The sequence below is a fragment of the Cyanistes caeruleus genome, chromosome 2 (genome assembly GCF_971803275.1).
Source record: "Cyanistes caeruleus chromosome 2, bCyaCae1.hap1.1, whole genome shotgun sequence".
NCBI lineage: Eukaryota > Metazoa > Chordata > Aves > Passeriformes > Paridae > Cyanistes > Cyanistes caeruleus.
Window position 1 is genome coordinate 59,135,284 of NC_141702.1, and position 18,025 is coordinate 59,153,308.

At 41.7% G+C, this 18,025-nt stretch overlaps 1 protein-coding gene across 2 annotated transcripts in view; it reads right to left on the bottom strand.

Moving 5' to 3' along the window:
* Positions 1-18,025, bottom strand: part of IPCEF1 (interaction protein for cytohesin exchange factors 1) — an 81,814-nt gene that overhangs the window by 53,524 nt on the left and 10,265 nt on the right. The gene's annotated exons all lie outside the window — the stretch shown is intronic.

Below are 18,025 nucleotides of genomic sequence, written 5' to 3' on the forward strand. Positions count from 1 at the left end.
AGCAGAGGAAGCAGCAGCAGAGGAAAGCTATGGACTCCAACTGAGCACCCACTGTCCTTGCACATCCAGGCAGCAGTATAGAGCCCAAACAGAATATCATCTGACATAGCATAAAGTTATATTATGGCCCAAAAGTAGGAGTGACACGTCTCCACATGCTGAGCAGCTGTCTCTGACGCTGTGCCGAGGTTACCACCAGGAGACAGACCAGAGCACAACCACCACCTGAAAGTCTATCTGATCATAAATCACTGAAGTGGAGAAAAAGCCCTATGGACTCAGCAATTACCAGTACAAGACCAAGACTTTTCTGTGGGTTTAGGAACCCAAGACTAAATTGTTGTGATTCACTGTGTTTCTAGGATTTTATTTTCACAATGCATCTTTGCATTTCATTTGCACTTCATTTGGAAATGAAGTGTATGCCAGGCACAGACAGCACATCCAGAACACAGAAAACTGAAGGAGGGTCTTGCTTACCCCTGCAATGGTGTGTACTCCATGGCAATTTAGAATACAGATTCAACCTTCATCTCAGCATTGCTTTATGTGTGCTGGTAGCACCTGGGCAAAACCCACAAGACCACAGGCTAGAGACACAATACAAAAACCACAACTGAAAAAAAAAAAAAAATCCAGTGCACTAAATTCCTAGTAAATAAATAAAAAATAGTGATACTTTCTGGTTCTCCATTGCAGCTCTCTTCCCTTCTCTCCCAAAATTCCCTATTGTGCTCTTATCTGTAGAGATGTTAAACAACCAATTTGGGAAATGCTGCATCTTACTAAATACAAACGTCTTCACTCTGTTGCTTTCTGAGAAAATTTGACGATTTCACATCATCTCCTTTCTCCTTGCGCTTTGTGAGATCCACACAAATCATTTAAAGACTCTATTAAGGAGCTGCAGAAAGCTCAGACAGTAAGCAAATTACTGTGTATTAGCTGAGACACATTAACTACTAGAGAGCTTTAAAGCAAACTGAATTGCCTGGTAGTTGTTTTTGCTTTAGATTAAGAGAAAATAAACACAATTAATATGACTCAGCTGGTACAGTATTTTGATGGTGCTTGTACCCAGAAGCTGCTCCTAGAAGAACCTGGTAGACTTGGATGCACCAGAAAATAAGAGCATGAGCTCTCTTGAGACCTTGCAAGAGGGAACAAGGATAACAAAGCAGCTACACAATGTAACAATGCAGGAAAATATATAAAGTGATTCACAGCATCACCACACAAAATATTTTTTGAAGAAACTCCTCTGAAGTATTAGCAACAGGGATTGCAGTATGCTTGCTCTCATTACAATGGACCGTGTGTACTGTAGGAAGAGGGGAGAAAAGACAAGTGCTCTTGACAGGTTCAAGACAAGATACAGCAAGAGGATGTAGGCAGGAATCAGACACTCCAAGATAACAGCAGGACAATATTTTGGGTCTCAGTAAGCCTGAGGTCAGGCACTGTTGGAGGTTTGTGTTAGCACCAGGGCTTTGAAAAATAATGAGATAGAATACACTGTGATGCTTGTAAAACTAAGAGAGGGATCCCAGGGAATGAGGAATCCCAGGGAGTTCAAAATGAGAGTTCAGCCTCAGTATGTTTAATGCTGCTCAGAAGTATAAATAAATAAGATAGGAGATTAATCAAGGAATGAGAGCAGGAAAACTATCCTTGCACTGAGTTTCTGAACTGATATGAGTTGATGAAATTACTTCTGTCAAGGCCAGACAATAGGAGATGTCAGTAAAAGTGACATTAGATAGTGACACTTGGATAACAGTATATTTCTGTGTATGGAGAGTGAAGCAATTTGAAAGTTTATGTGAAATTTAACCAACAGCTTGGAAATAAGGACAAAGAACTGAAGAAAGTGCTTAGACTGTGATAGCATTATCAGTATGATCTCATTGTCAGTAATGAGCAAGTATGACTTAGGAAAGGTAGAAGTTGATCATGCTGGCTGGATTCAACTAGAGGCTGAGCCATGACATACCAGAGAAACGGGCCACGCTCTACATCTGGTTTAAAAAAAAAAAAAAGAAAAAGAAAAAAAAAAAGAAGAGAAAATTCTGTGTTTAGGATTAAATCTGTACTTCCTAGGAGGATGTTTGTGAATAAAATCATTTGTGCAAAATGTGCAGAGGAATGGATCAGAGTACAGTACCATTTATTAGATCATAAACAACATGTTGAGGTGTACCAGGACCTTCTGAAAGACATTTTGCACATGTTTTCAGAAAACAGATGGAGAACCATTGGCAGGTAGAATGACAGATGGAAGGTTTTAAGAAGAGATTTTCAGATGAAATTGAAGGTAAATGCCAGGATAAAATGAAGGCAGAGTGGACAGGATTTTGTTTGCTGATTGTAGTCAATAGAAGAAATAAGAACAAGCTTGCTGAGAAAGAAAGACTAGAGGAGGTTTTGGAGAAAAGCAAGATAGTGAAGTCAAAGGAAGATGAACTCTGGCCTGATGAGGAAGCCATATCTGCAGAAGAAGCAGTTAAAGACGTAGTCTTTAGTGAGTCAAGGCCATGTCATTATGTAGATTTTTTTTTTCTTCCCCCCTAGAAGCAACACACAAGAGCTGTTTGGAGGGAAAGGACACAAGAATATGGGGACAACTGAAAGCATAAGCACAGAGAAAGCATGACTCAGCTAAGCCAGAGGCAGGGGATAGAGCTGGAGGAGGACAGACGCAGTCTATTCACAAGATTTATGCCAGAGATGCCCCATAGCAAAAGCAAAAGAAACAGACACTGGAGGACAGCCAGACTGTAACTTGATGATAGGAAAGAGAAGTGAGCAATTAAAGAGTAGAGGAGGCTGCAAAAGGGAAATATTTTTAGAAACACATGTCGCTAAGGCATAAACGCAGCACACACGCTTTGATGAGCTGTGTCTCGGCATATACTGCTTTCCAGAGAAATTCTTAAGAGAAAAATATGTGGCTCTCCTTCGGGCAAGGAGGAACTGGGATGCAGAAAGGGGTAATAGAAATAGTTTCACATGCAACATTACCTCTGTGCCCATCTCCCTGTCTAGTGATTGTGCAACACTCAGATTTTATCAGCATTAAGTGAGGCATCAGGGAGGACACCTTCTCCAGACATGAAACCAGTACTAGCTACACTGGCCTGTAAACAGCACTCCTGAGTTAACAGGGGTTGAGTGGCTCCTTGAAGAGAGTTCTGTGCACCAAAGAGTGAAACTGTTCAGCATGTTATTCAATGACAGCCCTTTCCTTGGTTACTGCTCCTACCGCAGGATCTACCTAGAAGAATCTCCTAGGATCTCCCCATGGCAGGCTGGTGAGCAGCAGGCTGCAAATCCATGCCATTTAATCAAGCGAGTGCACAATACTGCTATCTGCACAGTGCCCTGCAGCTGTGTCTTTATCCACAGCAGACCTTGTCCCACTAACCCACAACCAAGGCACTATCACTCTAGAGAGACCACGGGGGAGGGTGGAAGGGATGGATTTGTGGGGCAAGGGGGAACATCTGGAATCAACAAGAACAAAACAGAGTTTCTTAAAAGATGAGGAAGCCCTTCAGCCTGTATTGGCTTGATGCCTTCCCCCATCACCTTGCAGAGCTGGTGGGGAGCCTGCCATGCTGAGCACCTACAAGGAAATACACTCAAAGAGGTGAGAAGCAGATGTTGTGTTTTGGCAGCTGGACAGCCCTGCAAGAAATCAGGTCTCTCAGGATGCATGGGCACAAGTAGCAAACAGCTAGAACCCAAAATTCATTCGAACATTAGCAACCTGGCATTAATAGCTCTTGCCATTTATAAAGTGAAACAGAGCTTTCCACCACCCTGTGATGGAAAAGGGGCAGCAGCGAGGCAGCGTGCTGGGCAAGCTGAAGGTGATGCAGCATTTGAAAGCAGACAGCTTCAGCATGCCTGACCCAAGGCACACAGCCTCCACATGCCACAGGATTTACACCTGGTCACACCGTGTGCAGCTCTGCCACCAGAGCCAACACCAAGAGAGGGGCACTGTGGGAATCTCCTTTCTTTGCATCTAGAAAGTTTCACCACAGGGGAAGGTACATTCCATAAGAAGTCACAAAACAATTTCTCTCTCCTTTTTAAATTGTCTCAATCCATTGAACATTGGCATCACTGGCATGATGGGAAAACCCTGCCAAACTGAACTGCAGGTCCTACACAGGGATAATAGACCTTCCAAGAAACCCAATTAATACTACTGAAACCTACACTTCAAAAAGAACTTGTTGAAAGTAAGTAGGTAAGTGAATAATTAAACTAGATGCTAATCTCCACTTTCTCCAGAGGCACATTTTGTTGAGGAAACCTCGAATCCAGAGATAAAGACAGGGGTTTGGGTTTTCTGCTTCAGCACAAAGGACAGGAGATTCTAATTCCAGCTGTCCTTTTGTATGGGTAAGCCCATTCACACAGTATTTTAGCCATGTCTTTACTAATTCAATTTAATGTGTATGAGAGAAACATTAAAATTAATGGACTCAAAAATTCTTTTCACATTGAAAACAGAAATAATTCTGCTCAGTGCTGTCACGAGAGCACAATAAAATCTACTCCCATATTGTGCCCTAAATTCTCCTCACACGATGCACTATACTTGCATGTTTTTCTCTAGGAACCCAAAATCAATAAAGGAATTGCTTCAATTTCCATATTACACATTTGTCTTCAAAAATATCAGCTTTACATGAAACAGTCATGAATAGATTGTCACAGTGTCCCTTGATGGATCTTAAAGCATAACTGAATTAAACTTGTCCAGAAGAGAATAATTCCATATACATGTTGTCCCTTGTCCCCACTCAATAAATATTTTTTTTTCTAATTATTTCATTACTTTTTAGTGATCCTTTTGCATTTTTAACCAAAATGGAGAGGGGGAGGGGACAACATGAGATCTTTTACACAGGCCTTTAAAATCAGGTAGCTACTTACCCCTGTGAACTTCCTTTATTGTACCAAGTAAACATTGTTCCTAATCAGCTGAAACTACGCTGTCTTTTAAAAAGAAAAAGAAAATGGATGCGACTAGACAGAAAAAACAGCATTTGTCACTTAAGCAAAAAGAAATAAGCCACAGCCTTACCAGCAAGGAATTCTGATGAATAGCCACGCTTGCCCTGTCAGCTCCATCCACCTTGCAAAGCAGAGAGGAAACTCTTACAGAGATCAGTTGCAATGATGAAATTGCCCAAGAGGAAGCTCATGTCTCCTTTACAAGCCGTGACTACACAAACCGCCAGTCAGGCATCAAAGCAAGTGCTAAAAGCCTTGCCTACCAGAAGTGTTAATGCTAGAACCCAGACATGTGGAAATGGGGTAGGAGATGTGAATAAAATACTAGAAATATTCCCAGATAGCTAGTTTTTAATATTTTTAGTTTGTTTCCCAAATGGAAGTTTGTTTTTAAATTGTGCTGTCATACATTCCTGAGCAGAGGCTTGTGGGAGGCAGGAGAAAGTATACAAGTCTCTGTGACAAAGGGCACTCTCCAAGCCCAGCACAGCCTCTCTTGCTAACACATTCCTCAGAGCACCTCTCCAGTCCCCGTCTCCCGAGGGCCCCAGCGTTCACTCCTGAACCCCAAGGTGTGGTAGAGCCTGAACCCAGCCACACCAAGGCCAGGGAGCCCTTGGGACAAAAGGAAAGACGGGACACGAAGTGCTGTCTGTTTGGTTTTTCTGGGTCATCTGCAAGGTGTGTCCCAGGAAATCCCATCCAAGCAGGGATGACAGCAAGATCTGCAGACAAGCACATGGATCTAATAGTTTCAAACCAACCATCTTTAGTTACCGCATTTCCTTTTCAACTAACCAACAGAGTGGAACATATATTAAAAATTTGAGGGAGATGCCTCTGTAAGTTACATATTCACTAGGCTTGTGGAAAAAAGGAAATGAAAATTCAGGACCTTGTATTTTTGGGTACTTTTCTGCCTTATGTATTCAACAGTTTTAGCAAAAGGTATGTGGACTTCAAGCATGAATATATATCTAGCACAAATTTCCAAGTAACTTTTCATTGCTCTGTCTATTCTTGACTTATTTCACATATCACATTAGTCTATAAAGAGAGAGAATGTACTCTGTTAAATTTTATCCTTCTTCAAAGCAATAGGTATTGCTAAAAATAAGTCAGGCCATCACATACTTTGAAATTATTTTTTCCTTTTTTACTCACTGGAATATTACAGACCAGTTTCCTCAAAGCAGGATGAAGGGATACTGTTGCTTAGGGATTCTCCTGCATTTTGTCAGATCTCTTTCTCTGTCACAGCAAAATTCCAGGGTCCAGAGTCAGGTAAAGGAGATATACAGAGATCTCCATGCTTTACTATTCATGACACTGAAATTACAGTGCCACCTGTAGGACATCCATAAAAAAAATTAATTTGGGCCTTGCTGGTGCCACAAATGCCAATTATAATTATAGGGCTTTCTAGTAGTCTTGGCAGAAGTGTAGGAACATAAAAAACAGATGACTCACGTCAGTCTACAGGGAGTTGCTTGAAAGCTTTGTTCACATAGAGCAACATGCATCAGCACATCCAGAAGAGGATACTTTGCTACAAAGATGAATCTTTTGTGGAAGGAGGATGTGCCAGCACAATGCATTCATTGCATTCATCCACTTCAGAGCTTGTGCCAGCGGAGGCAGGAGAGATCTGCCACATCCTCAACCACTTCCAGCCAAGAGACACATCACCCTTGAATCTAAGGAAAGTTTCCATTGTGGTTTGTTTGTTTGTTTTTAACTTTTCCACTCTCAATTTAGTTTTTAACTATGGACCATGTTAACCCAGCACATCACATCTCACTGACCAGTGTTTACATTGCATTCATATGTTACTTCGCACCAGCATTGAAAAGCACTCATATATCCTCCAAAATATATTAATAAACTTATTTTATGTTGCTTTCCCTTTTCTTTTTTCCCTCTTTACCAAGAGAGTAATTTTCCATTTTCTAACCCATAGCTAAGGCAATGTCTGTAAGGTCTTCCCTCCAATGTATCATTTCAAGACATAAGGTAAGAGTAAGCAGATGCATCGTTGTAGCTAAATTTCCATTAATAACATTTGAAGAGGAAAGTACTCAACCAATTTACTTAATAGTTCTGTTGCTGCAAATGAACTTTAAAAGAGGAGGTGTACAACATATTCAAGGGCATGCTTAATGTTCAGCTGTGGTCAGAAAACAGAACAAAATAATTTGACAGATGAGGAAGGGAACAGTGAATAATGTGATGGATTTAGAAATGCTTTTGTTTGGATCAATGGCAGTTTTGTGTGGAATATTACATAACACAGCCATCACCAGCAAACAATAGAAGGAATCTGTAAGACTAAAGAGAAAAGAGTGAAAAGAATGGTCAAGAATTGTGAGGGGGAAAAAAAAAAACTCTTGTGGGAAGATGGATTTTAATACAAACATGGATTTTAATATAAACAATGCTTTGTAATGGGGCTTTACTGATAAGGGATTCAACATAAATAGTTTAGATGATGATTTATATAGGGAAAACACATCTCTTTCTCTGTCATGTAAAACAAAAAGGGAAGGAACAAACAATGGAAGCTGATAAAATGAAGAGAAGGAAGAGGATTCAAGCACAGTGTTCAGAACTTTGGTACAGAATTGGAAATATTACTCTGTGAAACAGGGAAAATAGTGATTCAATATGTGTAGAATTAAGTAATTCCCAGGAACATTAGGTCAAAACATTCATGGCAAATTTCAGAGCATAAAAACATTATTCTCTTCATTTTACTAGCTTCTTATGGCCACAGCAGTGGCAGAGTCAGAGACCATCACTAACTTTTGAGGTAGATACACAACACAGAAATAAAAATTGCAGTAGGGTAAGTGATGCAGAGAGTTAAAAGAAGTTATTTACATAGTTGTGCAAATACAGGCTGTAGAAATCACTAGGTTTCCACACCAGCAGTTATGGAAGGCTGGAGTAGAAAAAAGATTTCTGAAGGGACTTCCTGCCAACATGGCTACAAGGACATGGGAAAACTTGCAGGAGGGAACCAAAAATATTTAGGAATTTCCAATTCCTGTTTCTCTGACAAGCTGCCTGTAAGGAAATAAAGGATTGTTGTAAGCAGAAAAAATCAGAATCATATGTACCCGGGCACATATGGACACAAGGGCAGCTCACAGAGATGAGTGACACTTGGTGAAAGCAGGCAGGTCAAACTACTTTTCCATTGTGCTCCTACAGCAGATTTCATTGGAGTTGGGAATTGCACAGTAGAAAACACATCTGTCTGGTTAAAAATTCAAGACATACTACCTGGCTTTTTTTCCTTGAGATGAACAGCAGTTGTCACAGAAAAATCAAAAAAAATAAAAAGTCCCCCAATTTGAAGTTTATTTGCAATAAAATCCCATTACACACTGTATTTTTGTATTCAAAACTCTCTGTGAGTGCTTGTTTCTTACCAGACAGGAGAGCAAGGTGTCATCTAAACTTTCCTTTGCCTACTCAGATGTCTAAGTAACCAATGAACGTACCCAAAGGTATGGGAAAGCTGCTGAAACATATCACTTACCAGCAAACCTATTGGTTGCATGACTACTGTCACAGGCTGTAGAGACCACAAGTGGGATGAGATGAGACTCTGTCAACCAATATGATTCATATTTGCCAAACACACCTGCTGCAGGCAAAGCAGGTGCTATCGGCACTTAACATTTTTGATTGCAAGATCCTGACTAGCACAACCATAAAGTTTTCCTTCTAAGCAGCAAAGATGTTCCAGCTTCTTTTCTATTCTTTTCTATTTTAACTTGTTTCAGTTAATGAAGTGAATCTGAAGCAGAGAGCATTAACCAGCCATTGAGTGCTCCAAGTGTTGAGAGAACAGTGGGGGTTTACACGCATCGCCTCAGTTTTGTATTTCTCTTTACTCCAGATCAAGTCACCCTTGTGGGAGGGTTATTGGCAAAATCAAAGGGGAGGAAATCAGCTGTATGCTTGCCTTTACCACTTGGCTAAATCCCAGTGTGAGATTCTGAAAATAAAGTGCTGAGAGGCAACATGAGACTGAAAGCCTTTCAGCAGGGAATCAGTTCTCAGAGGCTCCAGGCCCGATTCTGGCACTGACTTACCACTTGACTTTGAACCCACTTCTTCCACAGATTTTACCTCCATGCTTTTAAATCATTATTATTAACACAATAACTACCTACACCGGAGGAATTTATTAAACTTGAGTAATCAATTCCTCTAAAGTGTTTGTAGCTCCCCAGATAAACTGCTTCACAGGCAGGAAGCATACGAGCTGCCTTTGTAAGGACAGAAAAGAAAAATCATCACATCACATCAGAAAAGAAAAACATCTTGAAGTGGCCAGAAAATTGCTTAAACATCTTGAAAACAAACAGTTGCCAAAGTTAAGCATTTGACACTGGTTTTATTGTGATACTATACTAAACAAAGACTTCAGCATCCGTACAGAATCCTAAATCCTACTCTTTGCTTCAAAGTAGTTTCTTGCACTGCCTTATGCCACCGCTATCCTTTCATCTTTGATAAAAAGCCCTCAGCAGCTGTAGTCACGTTAGTGCTCCTGCTGCTTGTTCTGGCTGTATATGCTTGAAATGCCTGCCAGAGAGCCTGCAACACTGTAGATGTTGGCATGGACACTTTTATCACTAACCCAATGACAGAAAGTGGGTATTCCAGATGCACTGGGAATGTGGTGGGCTTGCAAGCTGGCCAGCAGGCCATAGGGATGGAAGCATAGCCAGGAGATTGAGGGACATGAATATACCCCTCTGCTTGGTTTGTACCACATCTAAATGCTGTGTCCAGTTTGGGGCACACACCCCAGTACAGGAGAGATGGTGACACAATGAAACAAGCTCAGAGGGGACACCGAGAGGGTTGGAGCTGGATGGTTGGTTCTGTGAGAAGCTGAGGGACCGTAACGCCTCCAGCTTGGAGCAGGGACAGCTTCAGGGGCCCTCTCCCAGCAGCCCTCCACCACCTATGAGGTCATCAGCCAGATATGGAGGTGGCTCTTAGCGGTGGCACACAGCAAAAGGCTGGGACACAAGAAGCAGAAGTTGAAACAGGAAAGGTACAGGCAGAATAAAAAGAAAACCTCCTCCCCTATGAAGACAGTGGGACACAGTGGGTCACCCAGAGAAGTTGTGCAGGCTCTGTCCTTGGAAGTTTTCAAGCCCTGATAGGATAAAGCCCTGTGGGAGCTGGTGGTTTGAGCTCATAGCTGAGCCTGCTGGGAGCTGCAGGTTGGAGTGAGGCTGCCTGCCTGGGTGGTGCAGTGAGCCTGTCATTCCTTGTTAGCTCCAAACCTTCATCTGACCAGCAAATCACCCAAAAATCTCTAGAAAAAATACTAAAATGTCTGCCCAGAAGATGGACACATATATTTTCAAAAAGCAGGATATGTATGAGCACAGACACAAGTTTAGGACAACCTGAGACTTGTACATGTGTTAAAATCTCTGCTAAAATCCAGCCATAAAATATCACTATTAGGTATATGATAATGAACTATTCAATTTCAAAAAATATGCTCCCTTAGAAGTTATCTTTTCTCACCACGGCAAACATCCTTCTTCATTCATATATTTCAGCTGTTCTGCCAAGTCATCCAAAGTTTTTAAAGTGTATTTTCACACACACAAAAAAAAAGGAATAAGACCTTTATCAAACTATTTGGTACTTAAAAAATTATTCAGGAAAAGAGGAGAGTTGTTGGATGTAACACTTTACTTGAGAAGAAAAAAATTAAAAAGGAAAACTTACAAACAACATGCACAGTTTTTGCGTTCTCCCTCAACTGTTTCGATTCCAATTGCAAGGTCATTTAGCAAAAGCAAAAATTAAAAGGAAAAAAGGAAAAAAACTGATTTTATTTCCTGAAAAAGAAAATATCTTAAAGTGCTTCAAAGTTTTCTAAACACACCCCATATTATTTTCACATATCTTAAATCTATTTTTTCAAATAGCTCTAGGTTGTGCTCTAAGATCACTAAGGTTAGCCCACCTGCTTTCTTGTAAAGAACCCAAAAGAAGAATGTCCCATTCCAGTTGCAAGATAAATAGATAAAAAGCCAATGCAGCCATTGACTTATGTTATTAAAGTCAACAATTCATCAGCAATTTATCAATAAACTTTAATTACTTTATATATAAGTCATTTGGAGTGCATCGAATTCAATTATACTATAGGGTCACACGAGTTACACCTAAATTCAAATACTGCCAGGATATAGTCATCTGAAAGTCAGAGTTTTCAAAAATTTATAACATGCAAGAGGTCAGTTTTTGAGACATTTTAAGAAAAGCTTGTCACACGTTTTGGCTGTTCGGGGTTTTTTGCTGTCCGCACATCTATTTATCAAATAATGTTTTTTCAAATTATACTACCATTAGGCATATGCACATCATTAAAATTCATTTGGGTTAAATGAATTTGCCCAGACAAATTCTGTCCCTCATTTTCCCTGTGGGCATTCCCTCTGGGCTGAGCTGACTGCTGAGCTCTCACACCTCTGCGGGACAAAAGAGGTCACACAGCAATGCCAGCACCTTCTCCAGGAAGAGCAACAACCTCAGCTGCTTTTGCCATTTCTCATCAGTATTTTCTGCTGAGGTTGCAAAGCATTCACAATTGCTGCTTCCTCTTTCTCTCTCTTCCTCCCCCACAGCAGCTGTCCCAGGCCCAGCAACAAACTTAGCAGGTGAGGACAGTGAAGGCTGCTCTCCAGTCATCCTTTCTGCCCAGCTATCATTTTCACCCTTGCTCCACTCTCCCAGGTTATTTGCATTTTTCATGCTCAGCAGTCATAATAATAAGGCAAGAGAAGGGAATGAAAGCATTTTGCAATACATCTTAGTAAACATTTGAGTCACTGTGGTCCAGTGGTTAAAATCGCCTTCTATTTTGAACAGGCTCCTATGTTAACACTTAAGCTCAAGGCTTAAAGAAATGCATTTGGGACTCGCTGATCCTTTTTTACCAAGCCTTTTTATCTTTCAGGTTCCTTAACAGGGAATTTCACCTTGGTAAAAACTCAAGCTTGAAAAGCTCCAAATAGCATAAGGAAAACAGCTCAGAGTTAAGCCCATGGTATAGTTGAGGAATGTAAAAATGTTAGGACTAGACTGCACCCTGACTAAACAAAACCATAAAAGCCTGAGAACTTGTGACACATCTACCAAGACTTCTACATTGCTAATGACAGCAATTCTGTGCAAAGGTGCTGAAGCCTCCCATGCAGGCACGACTGAGGATTTCCCACCTGGTTCTCCTTTGTAGTAAGAGTGATTGCTTAACCAGCTCTCAGAAAGTCTTCCAAACAATCCTTGATTAAGAAGACAATATTATCTACGATATTGTCAACTCTAATTGTCAAACTCTTCACCACAAGCAATTATTTATTTTCCTTTCATATCAGAACTGAGCAGTGTTCAGCAGCCCTGAAAGCACCTCGGCTAAATAGGGAGCACTTGGAGGAACTCAGGGTAAAAAAGAGAGTTATTGACCTTTGGAAGAAGAGGTAGGCAACTCAGGAAGAATACAAGGCTGTTGTTAGGTCATGTAGAGAGAAAGGAGGAAGCTCAGCTAGAACTCAGTCTGGCCACTGCTGTGAAAGATAATAAAAAAGGGGTTTTAGAAAAACATGAACAACAAAAGGAGGGTCAAGGAAAACGTCCATCCTTTATTGTACACAGGGGGGAACATTGTCAGCAAGGATAACGAAAGGCCTGAGGTACTTAATGCCTCTTTGCCTCAGCCTTTGACAGAAAGACCAGTTATCCTCAGGGCAACCAGGCCCCCAGGCTGTGGTAGACAGACCCAGGGAGCAGAGATAAAAGCCTGCAATCCAGGAGGAAGTAGTTAATGACCAGCTGAGCCACACAGACACAAGTCTACAGGGCTGGAGAGGATTCACCCAAGGATACTGGCTGGTGGAAGGACTCGCCCAGCCACTCTCCAACATTCATCCCCAGTCCTGGTTAACCAGGGAGGTCCCAGATGACTGGATATCAGCAAATGTGCTGCTCATCTGCAAGAAGCATTTGAAGGAGGATCCAAGGAACTACAGGCTTGTCAGCCTGACCTTGGTGCAAAGGCAGGTCATGGGGCAGATAAACTTGAGTGAAAAAACATAGAAAGTACAAGACAACCAGGGGATCAGGCTCAGCCAGAAGGGGTTTAGGAAAGGCATGTTCTTCTTGAATAATCTGATCTCCTTTTATGACCAAGTGACCCATGTCTGCTGGAAAAGGGAAAGGCTCCAGATTTAGCCCACCTGGACTTAAGCCTTTGATACTGTCTCCCACAGAATTCTCCTGCAGGAACTGCCAGCCCATGGCTTGGACAAGTGCACTCTTCACTGGGTTAAAAACTGGCTGGATGGCTGGGTCCAGAGAGCCCAGTGGTTCATCCACTCCATCCCAGAATGGAGTTCATCCAGCTGTAGGTTAGTCACAGGTGACGTTTCTCTGGGCTCAGTGCTGGGGCCTGTTCTCTTTAATACCTTTATTGATAATCTGGATGAGGGGACCAAGTGCATCCTCAATCAGTTCATAGGTGACACTCAGGCAGGAGTGTTCATCTGCTGGAGAGCAGGAAGGTCTGGAAGCATGACAACCCCAGGTAGTGCTACAGGCTTGGGGAAGAGCAGCTGGGAAGTGGCCTGGCAGAAAAGGACCTGGGGGTGCTGGTCAACAGCAGCTGGACATGAGCCAGCTGTGCCCAGGTGGCCAAGAAGGCCAATGGCATCCTGGCCTGGATCAGCAATAGTGTGGCCAGCAGGAGCAGGGCAGGGATTGTGTCCCTGAACTTAGCACTTGAACAGCACCTTGAGTGCTGTGATCAGTTCTGGCCCCTCACTGCAGGAAGGACATTGAAGGGCTGGAGCACGTCCAGGGGAGGGCAGTGAAGCTGCTAAAGGGTTTTGAGCACAAATCTTGTGAGGAGCAACTAAGAGAGCTGGGGGTGTATAGCCTGGAGAAAGGGTGGCTCAGAGCAAACCTCTACAACTGCCTGAAGGGAGGCTATAGCCAGGTGAGGATTGGTTTCTTCTCCCAGGGAATCAGCAACAGAACAAGAGGAAAATCCTCAAGCTGCACTGGGGATGTTCAGGTTGGACATTGGAAAGAATCCTTTCAGTGAAAGGTTGGTTAAGCACTGGAATGGGCTGCCCAGGGAGGTGGTGGAGTCACTACCCCTGGAGATGTTCAAGAAACTACTGTACATGGCATTTAGTGCTGTGGTTGAGTTGACAAGGTGTTGTATGGTCAAAGGTTAGATTCAACAATCTTGGAGGTCTTTTACAAACTTAATGATTTTATTTGGTGAAAGTACCAACGTTCAAGCCCTTGGCAATGAAGCAGATAAAGAGACCTTTCACTGTCCTCCAGCCCTGTGGCCAACATGACTCAGTGACATTACCACACATGACCTTTGACACTTCAAGAAGGGCTTGGAGCTCCCCAACCCCACTGCTGCTCCTACATGTTTGTTCCACCACTATAAACAACTTCTGAAACCCAAAAAACTTGTTATGTGAGGCTTTGGGCTTAACAGCAGTGCAACAATCTCTTCACACTCATGTATTAAAAGTTCCAACAACTCCCGTTATAGAGGAATTCCCTGTCTGCCCAAAAAAAAAAAAAAGATGGAGGGAAACAAAGGTGAATGGTTACGGAAAGAGTGAAAAATAACACGTGAGAAGGCAGGACAGAAGATGTGATTAGATAAGCCAGTGGTACAGATTCCCACTTTGCTACACATGTTTCTTGCAAGAGCCTGCACCAGCTCTGGGCTGCAAAGTTCAAAGAACCTTTGAAACTCAGGAAAGCACCATCTCTCTTGAGGAGGTCTCCATAGATTCCCAGGCAGTCTCTGCTTACTAGGATACCCATTCACCTGGACTTATAATTTCAGTTCTCTAAGAAACTCTACACATTTTCTCCAGTGTCACCACTTAAAAGAAGTTCTCTTGCTGTACTACAGCCTGCTACAACATCTGTAACCACTTCTATTACTTCCCTGGTGCTTCTCAGAGTCAGAAACTACCAAATGCCCTTTGGGTGTTCTGGCTTGTCTTAGTCCTTGACACAGCAGCCTTCCACCCTCCCTGTGCCACCTCCCTGCTACTGCTGTGCTTTGTCTCACATCTCAACATTGCTCCCAAGGCTGACACAGAAACAGTATGTGCAAGCCACTTCCCAAAGCTGGAAACTACAGCAGGACTCTGCAAATGAGGTCACAGGTGGTGCACAAGGCTGAGAGGCCCCACACAAGCCTTCACAGCACCAGCAGCATCTCCAGAATTAAAGAAATCTCCCTTTGGCATTGCAAGACAATGCAATATTGTTAGAGAGAAAGGTACATGTGCCAATTTCATCCTCACCTCTTTCTAGAGAGCTCGACCCAAGACTGCTACATAAAAAGAAGTATGGATAATCTGGGTGTCCCAAGATGCAGACAGGAAGTATTTGTGGCTTCAATAACAAGCTGAAGATATTTGATCTAGTGGATTATTACATTTTCTTATTTACTTAATCATACACCAGACTTTGAGAGGAAATAAAAGTGGCATTTTTATTTAGTGTTCAAGCTGTCAAAATAAAGGTAAAATGGAAATCAACAGAACACAGGAGAAGAGTCAAGAACAGAGATAACATCACTGAGGTCTCCATGAAGAATTCTGCCATTCCACAGTCTGGGCACATCCTGAAGAAAGATTTGCAGAGCTTCATCGTATGGAGAGCTTTATTTCTCAACAGCTTGTCCTTCCATAAACTTTTCTCTTTGGTTTTTGAACCCATTTATACATTCACCAAAACGAAATCTATACTAACTCCCACAATTTAATTTTGCTGTGTGTGAAAAGGTACTTATTTTTTCTTTAAATTTACTGCCAGTTTTGTTGGGATTTTTTGCTTGCTGAGTTTGGTGGGGTTTTTTTTTTGAGGTATTGGTTGTGTCTTTGTTTGCTTGTATTGTTTTAATAAATGGTGCATGCCAGTTTTCCTGTGGAAAAATGGACATTCACTGACACTTTGTAACCACCTCTGTGGTGGTCATAACTGACAAACCTCTCACATTACCTCGCAATCCTCTTTTTCAAGGTGAGGAGCCCCAGTGCACTGAAACCCAAGTTCCCCTTTTCCATACCTTGTTTCCAGCCCTCACTTCCCATGGTTTAATCAGCTGTTAGCCCACAAAAGAGCTGTAGCTGCCTAGCTGTCATGGGCCTTTGGCTATAGCCCTGCCAAAAGGTGTCTGGAAATCCAAGCCTGCTGCAGTGATACACACAGAGGCAAGCAGTGCAATCAGCTACCAGCAATGAATCCATTGAGCAAAATCTGCAGTGCCAAGGATCTGCCATGCACACAAATAAATGAGTCCAGTCTCATGGACTCATTATCAGTGCACTCCTGGAGCACATCTGGTTAATTTTATTCCAAGGATTTTGTATCATCATCATTTTGTGTGATGCAAGATCTGTCTGCCATGCGAACTACAGCAAGGGGATAATCTGGAGATTTGCTTCAGGAGTGCTCTCCTTATCTGAATTAGCACACCTGCGTCAAAACATCTTATCAGCTGGATGCACCTTCAGATCAGGTTAGTTCATCAAGCCAAAGAATGCTGGATTTATGAAGAGCATCATCTTTACCCAAATAAAACCCAAAACCAGCATGTCTCAATACATATGAATGTATGATGTCTATTAATTTGCCTCTTCTTACTCCTCTAGTACTAATTCAACTAATTAATTACATGTCACAGTGCCTATTTTAGCAATTTCTTTTCCCAGCTGCTCAAGAATTCTCCATGAATACTGATGGGTGCTCATGACGTACAAGCTTATTTTATTTGTTTTAAAATTAATTCTTGTAGTAGTACACTTTGGGATGGCTCCATAGATTTCCTCCACCAAAAAAAAAAAGCTTTTGTCTAGAAACATCTACTAGAAGCTCATATAGTGCTACTTCTTAGTCTTATAATCTTTTCCTACTTCTTTTACAATTCAAACAGTATCAAAATCTTTCTCTGGTTTCTGTTTCTAATGATGTGAAAGAATTTTGCTATGACTTCCTCCCCAGTCCACTTCTTATGACTTTAGCAATCAAACAAAAAAGACTAAATATCTACCAGAACTTATGGTCTTTTCCATTTTTATTCTATTGGATATGCCTCACAATTTTTGAAAAAAGCACCTTATTTCTAACAGACTGCTGTAATTTGCTTTTTGTGCATACCATTTTTGTCATGTTATTATTGGCATTTTTTAAATCTTCCTTGACATGGATACATATTTACTCTCTATAGTTTCTACTAATTGCACAACTGAAGAGCCTTGATGCCATTTCAAACAGCTTGTCCTTTTAGCTGTTTCTCTTATTTCTCTCTCAACACACACTGTCACATCATTTAGGTCCACCTTTTAAGTTACTTTACTTTAACTACCAGATTGATACTGAATTTGAAGTTAATGTGTTTCCAACATTTGTTTAACTTAATAAAGACGAGATATACAATGCTTTCTTTGGCATTCCCCTTAACCTCTGCTGTATGGAATATAAATTTTATCCAGGGTGTTGGTTTTGTTTTGTTTTGTTTTTTTTGATAAGCAGTTCCTTGTAAACAATCTTGATAACAGAAAAGTTTTTGTCCATCACCAAAAATAAAGTTCCCTACATATTAGGTACTGATGTTAGTTTTCTCAGGAATCCTGAGCTGGAATATTAACAGTTATAATAAAAGCCACAATAACAGCTTCACCCCAGTGCCAAGGCAGGGATGAGGGAGGCTGCAGGAGGCAGCAGGACACTGCTGCCCCACACTCTGGCGCTGGTGACGCCTGGCAGGAGAGGACAGGGGTCAGGCTCTGCTGGGAAGCAGCACCATGCCCCAGCCATATGCAGAACATCTGCTCAGCTCTCCTGCTAGGAAAACCTGCTTGTTTAATAAATATTAGGTTGCATGCACATATGAAGCATACAT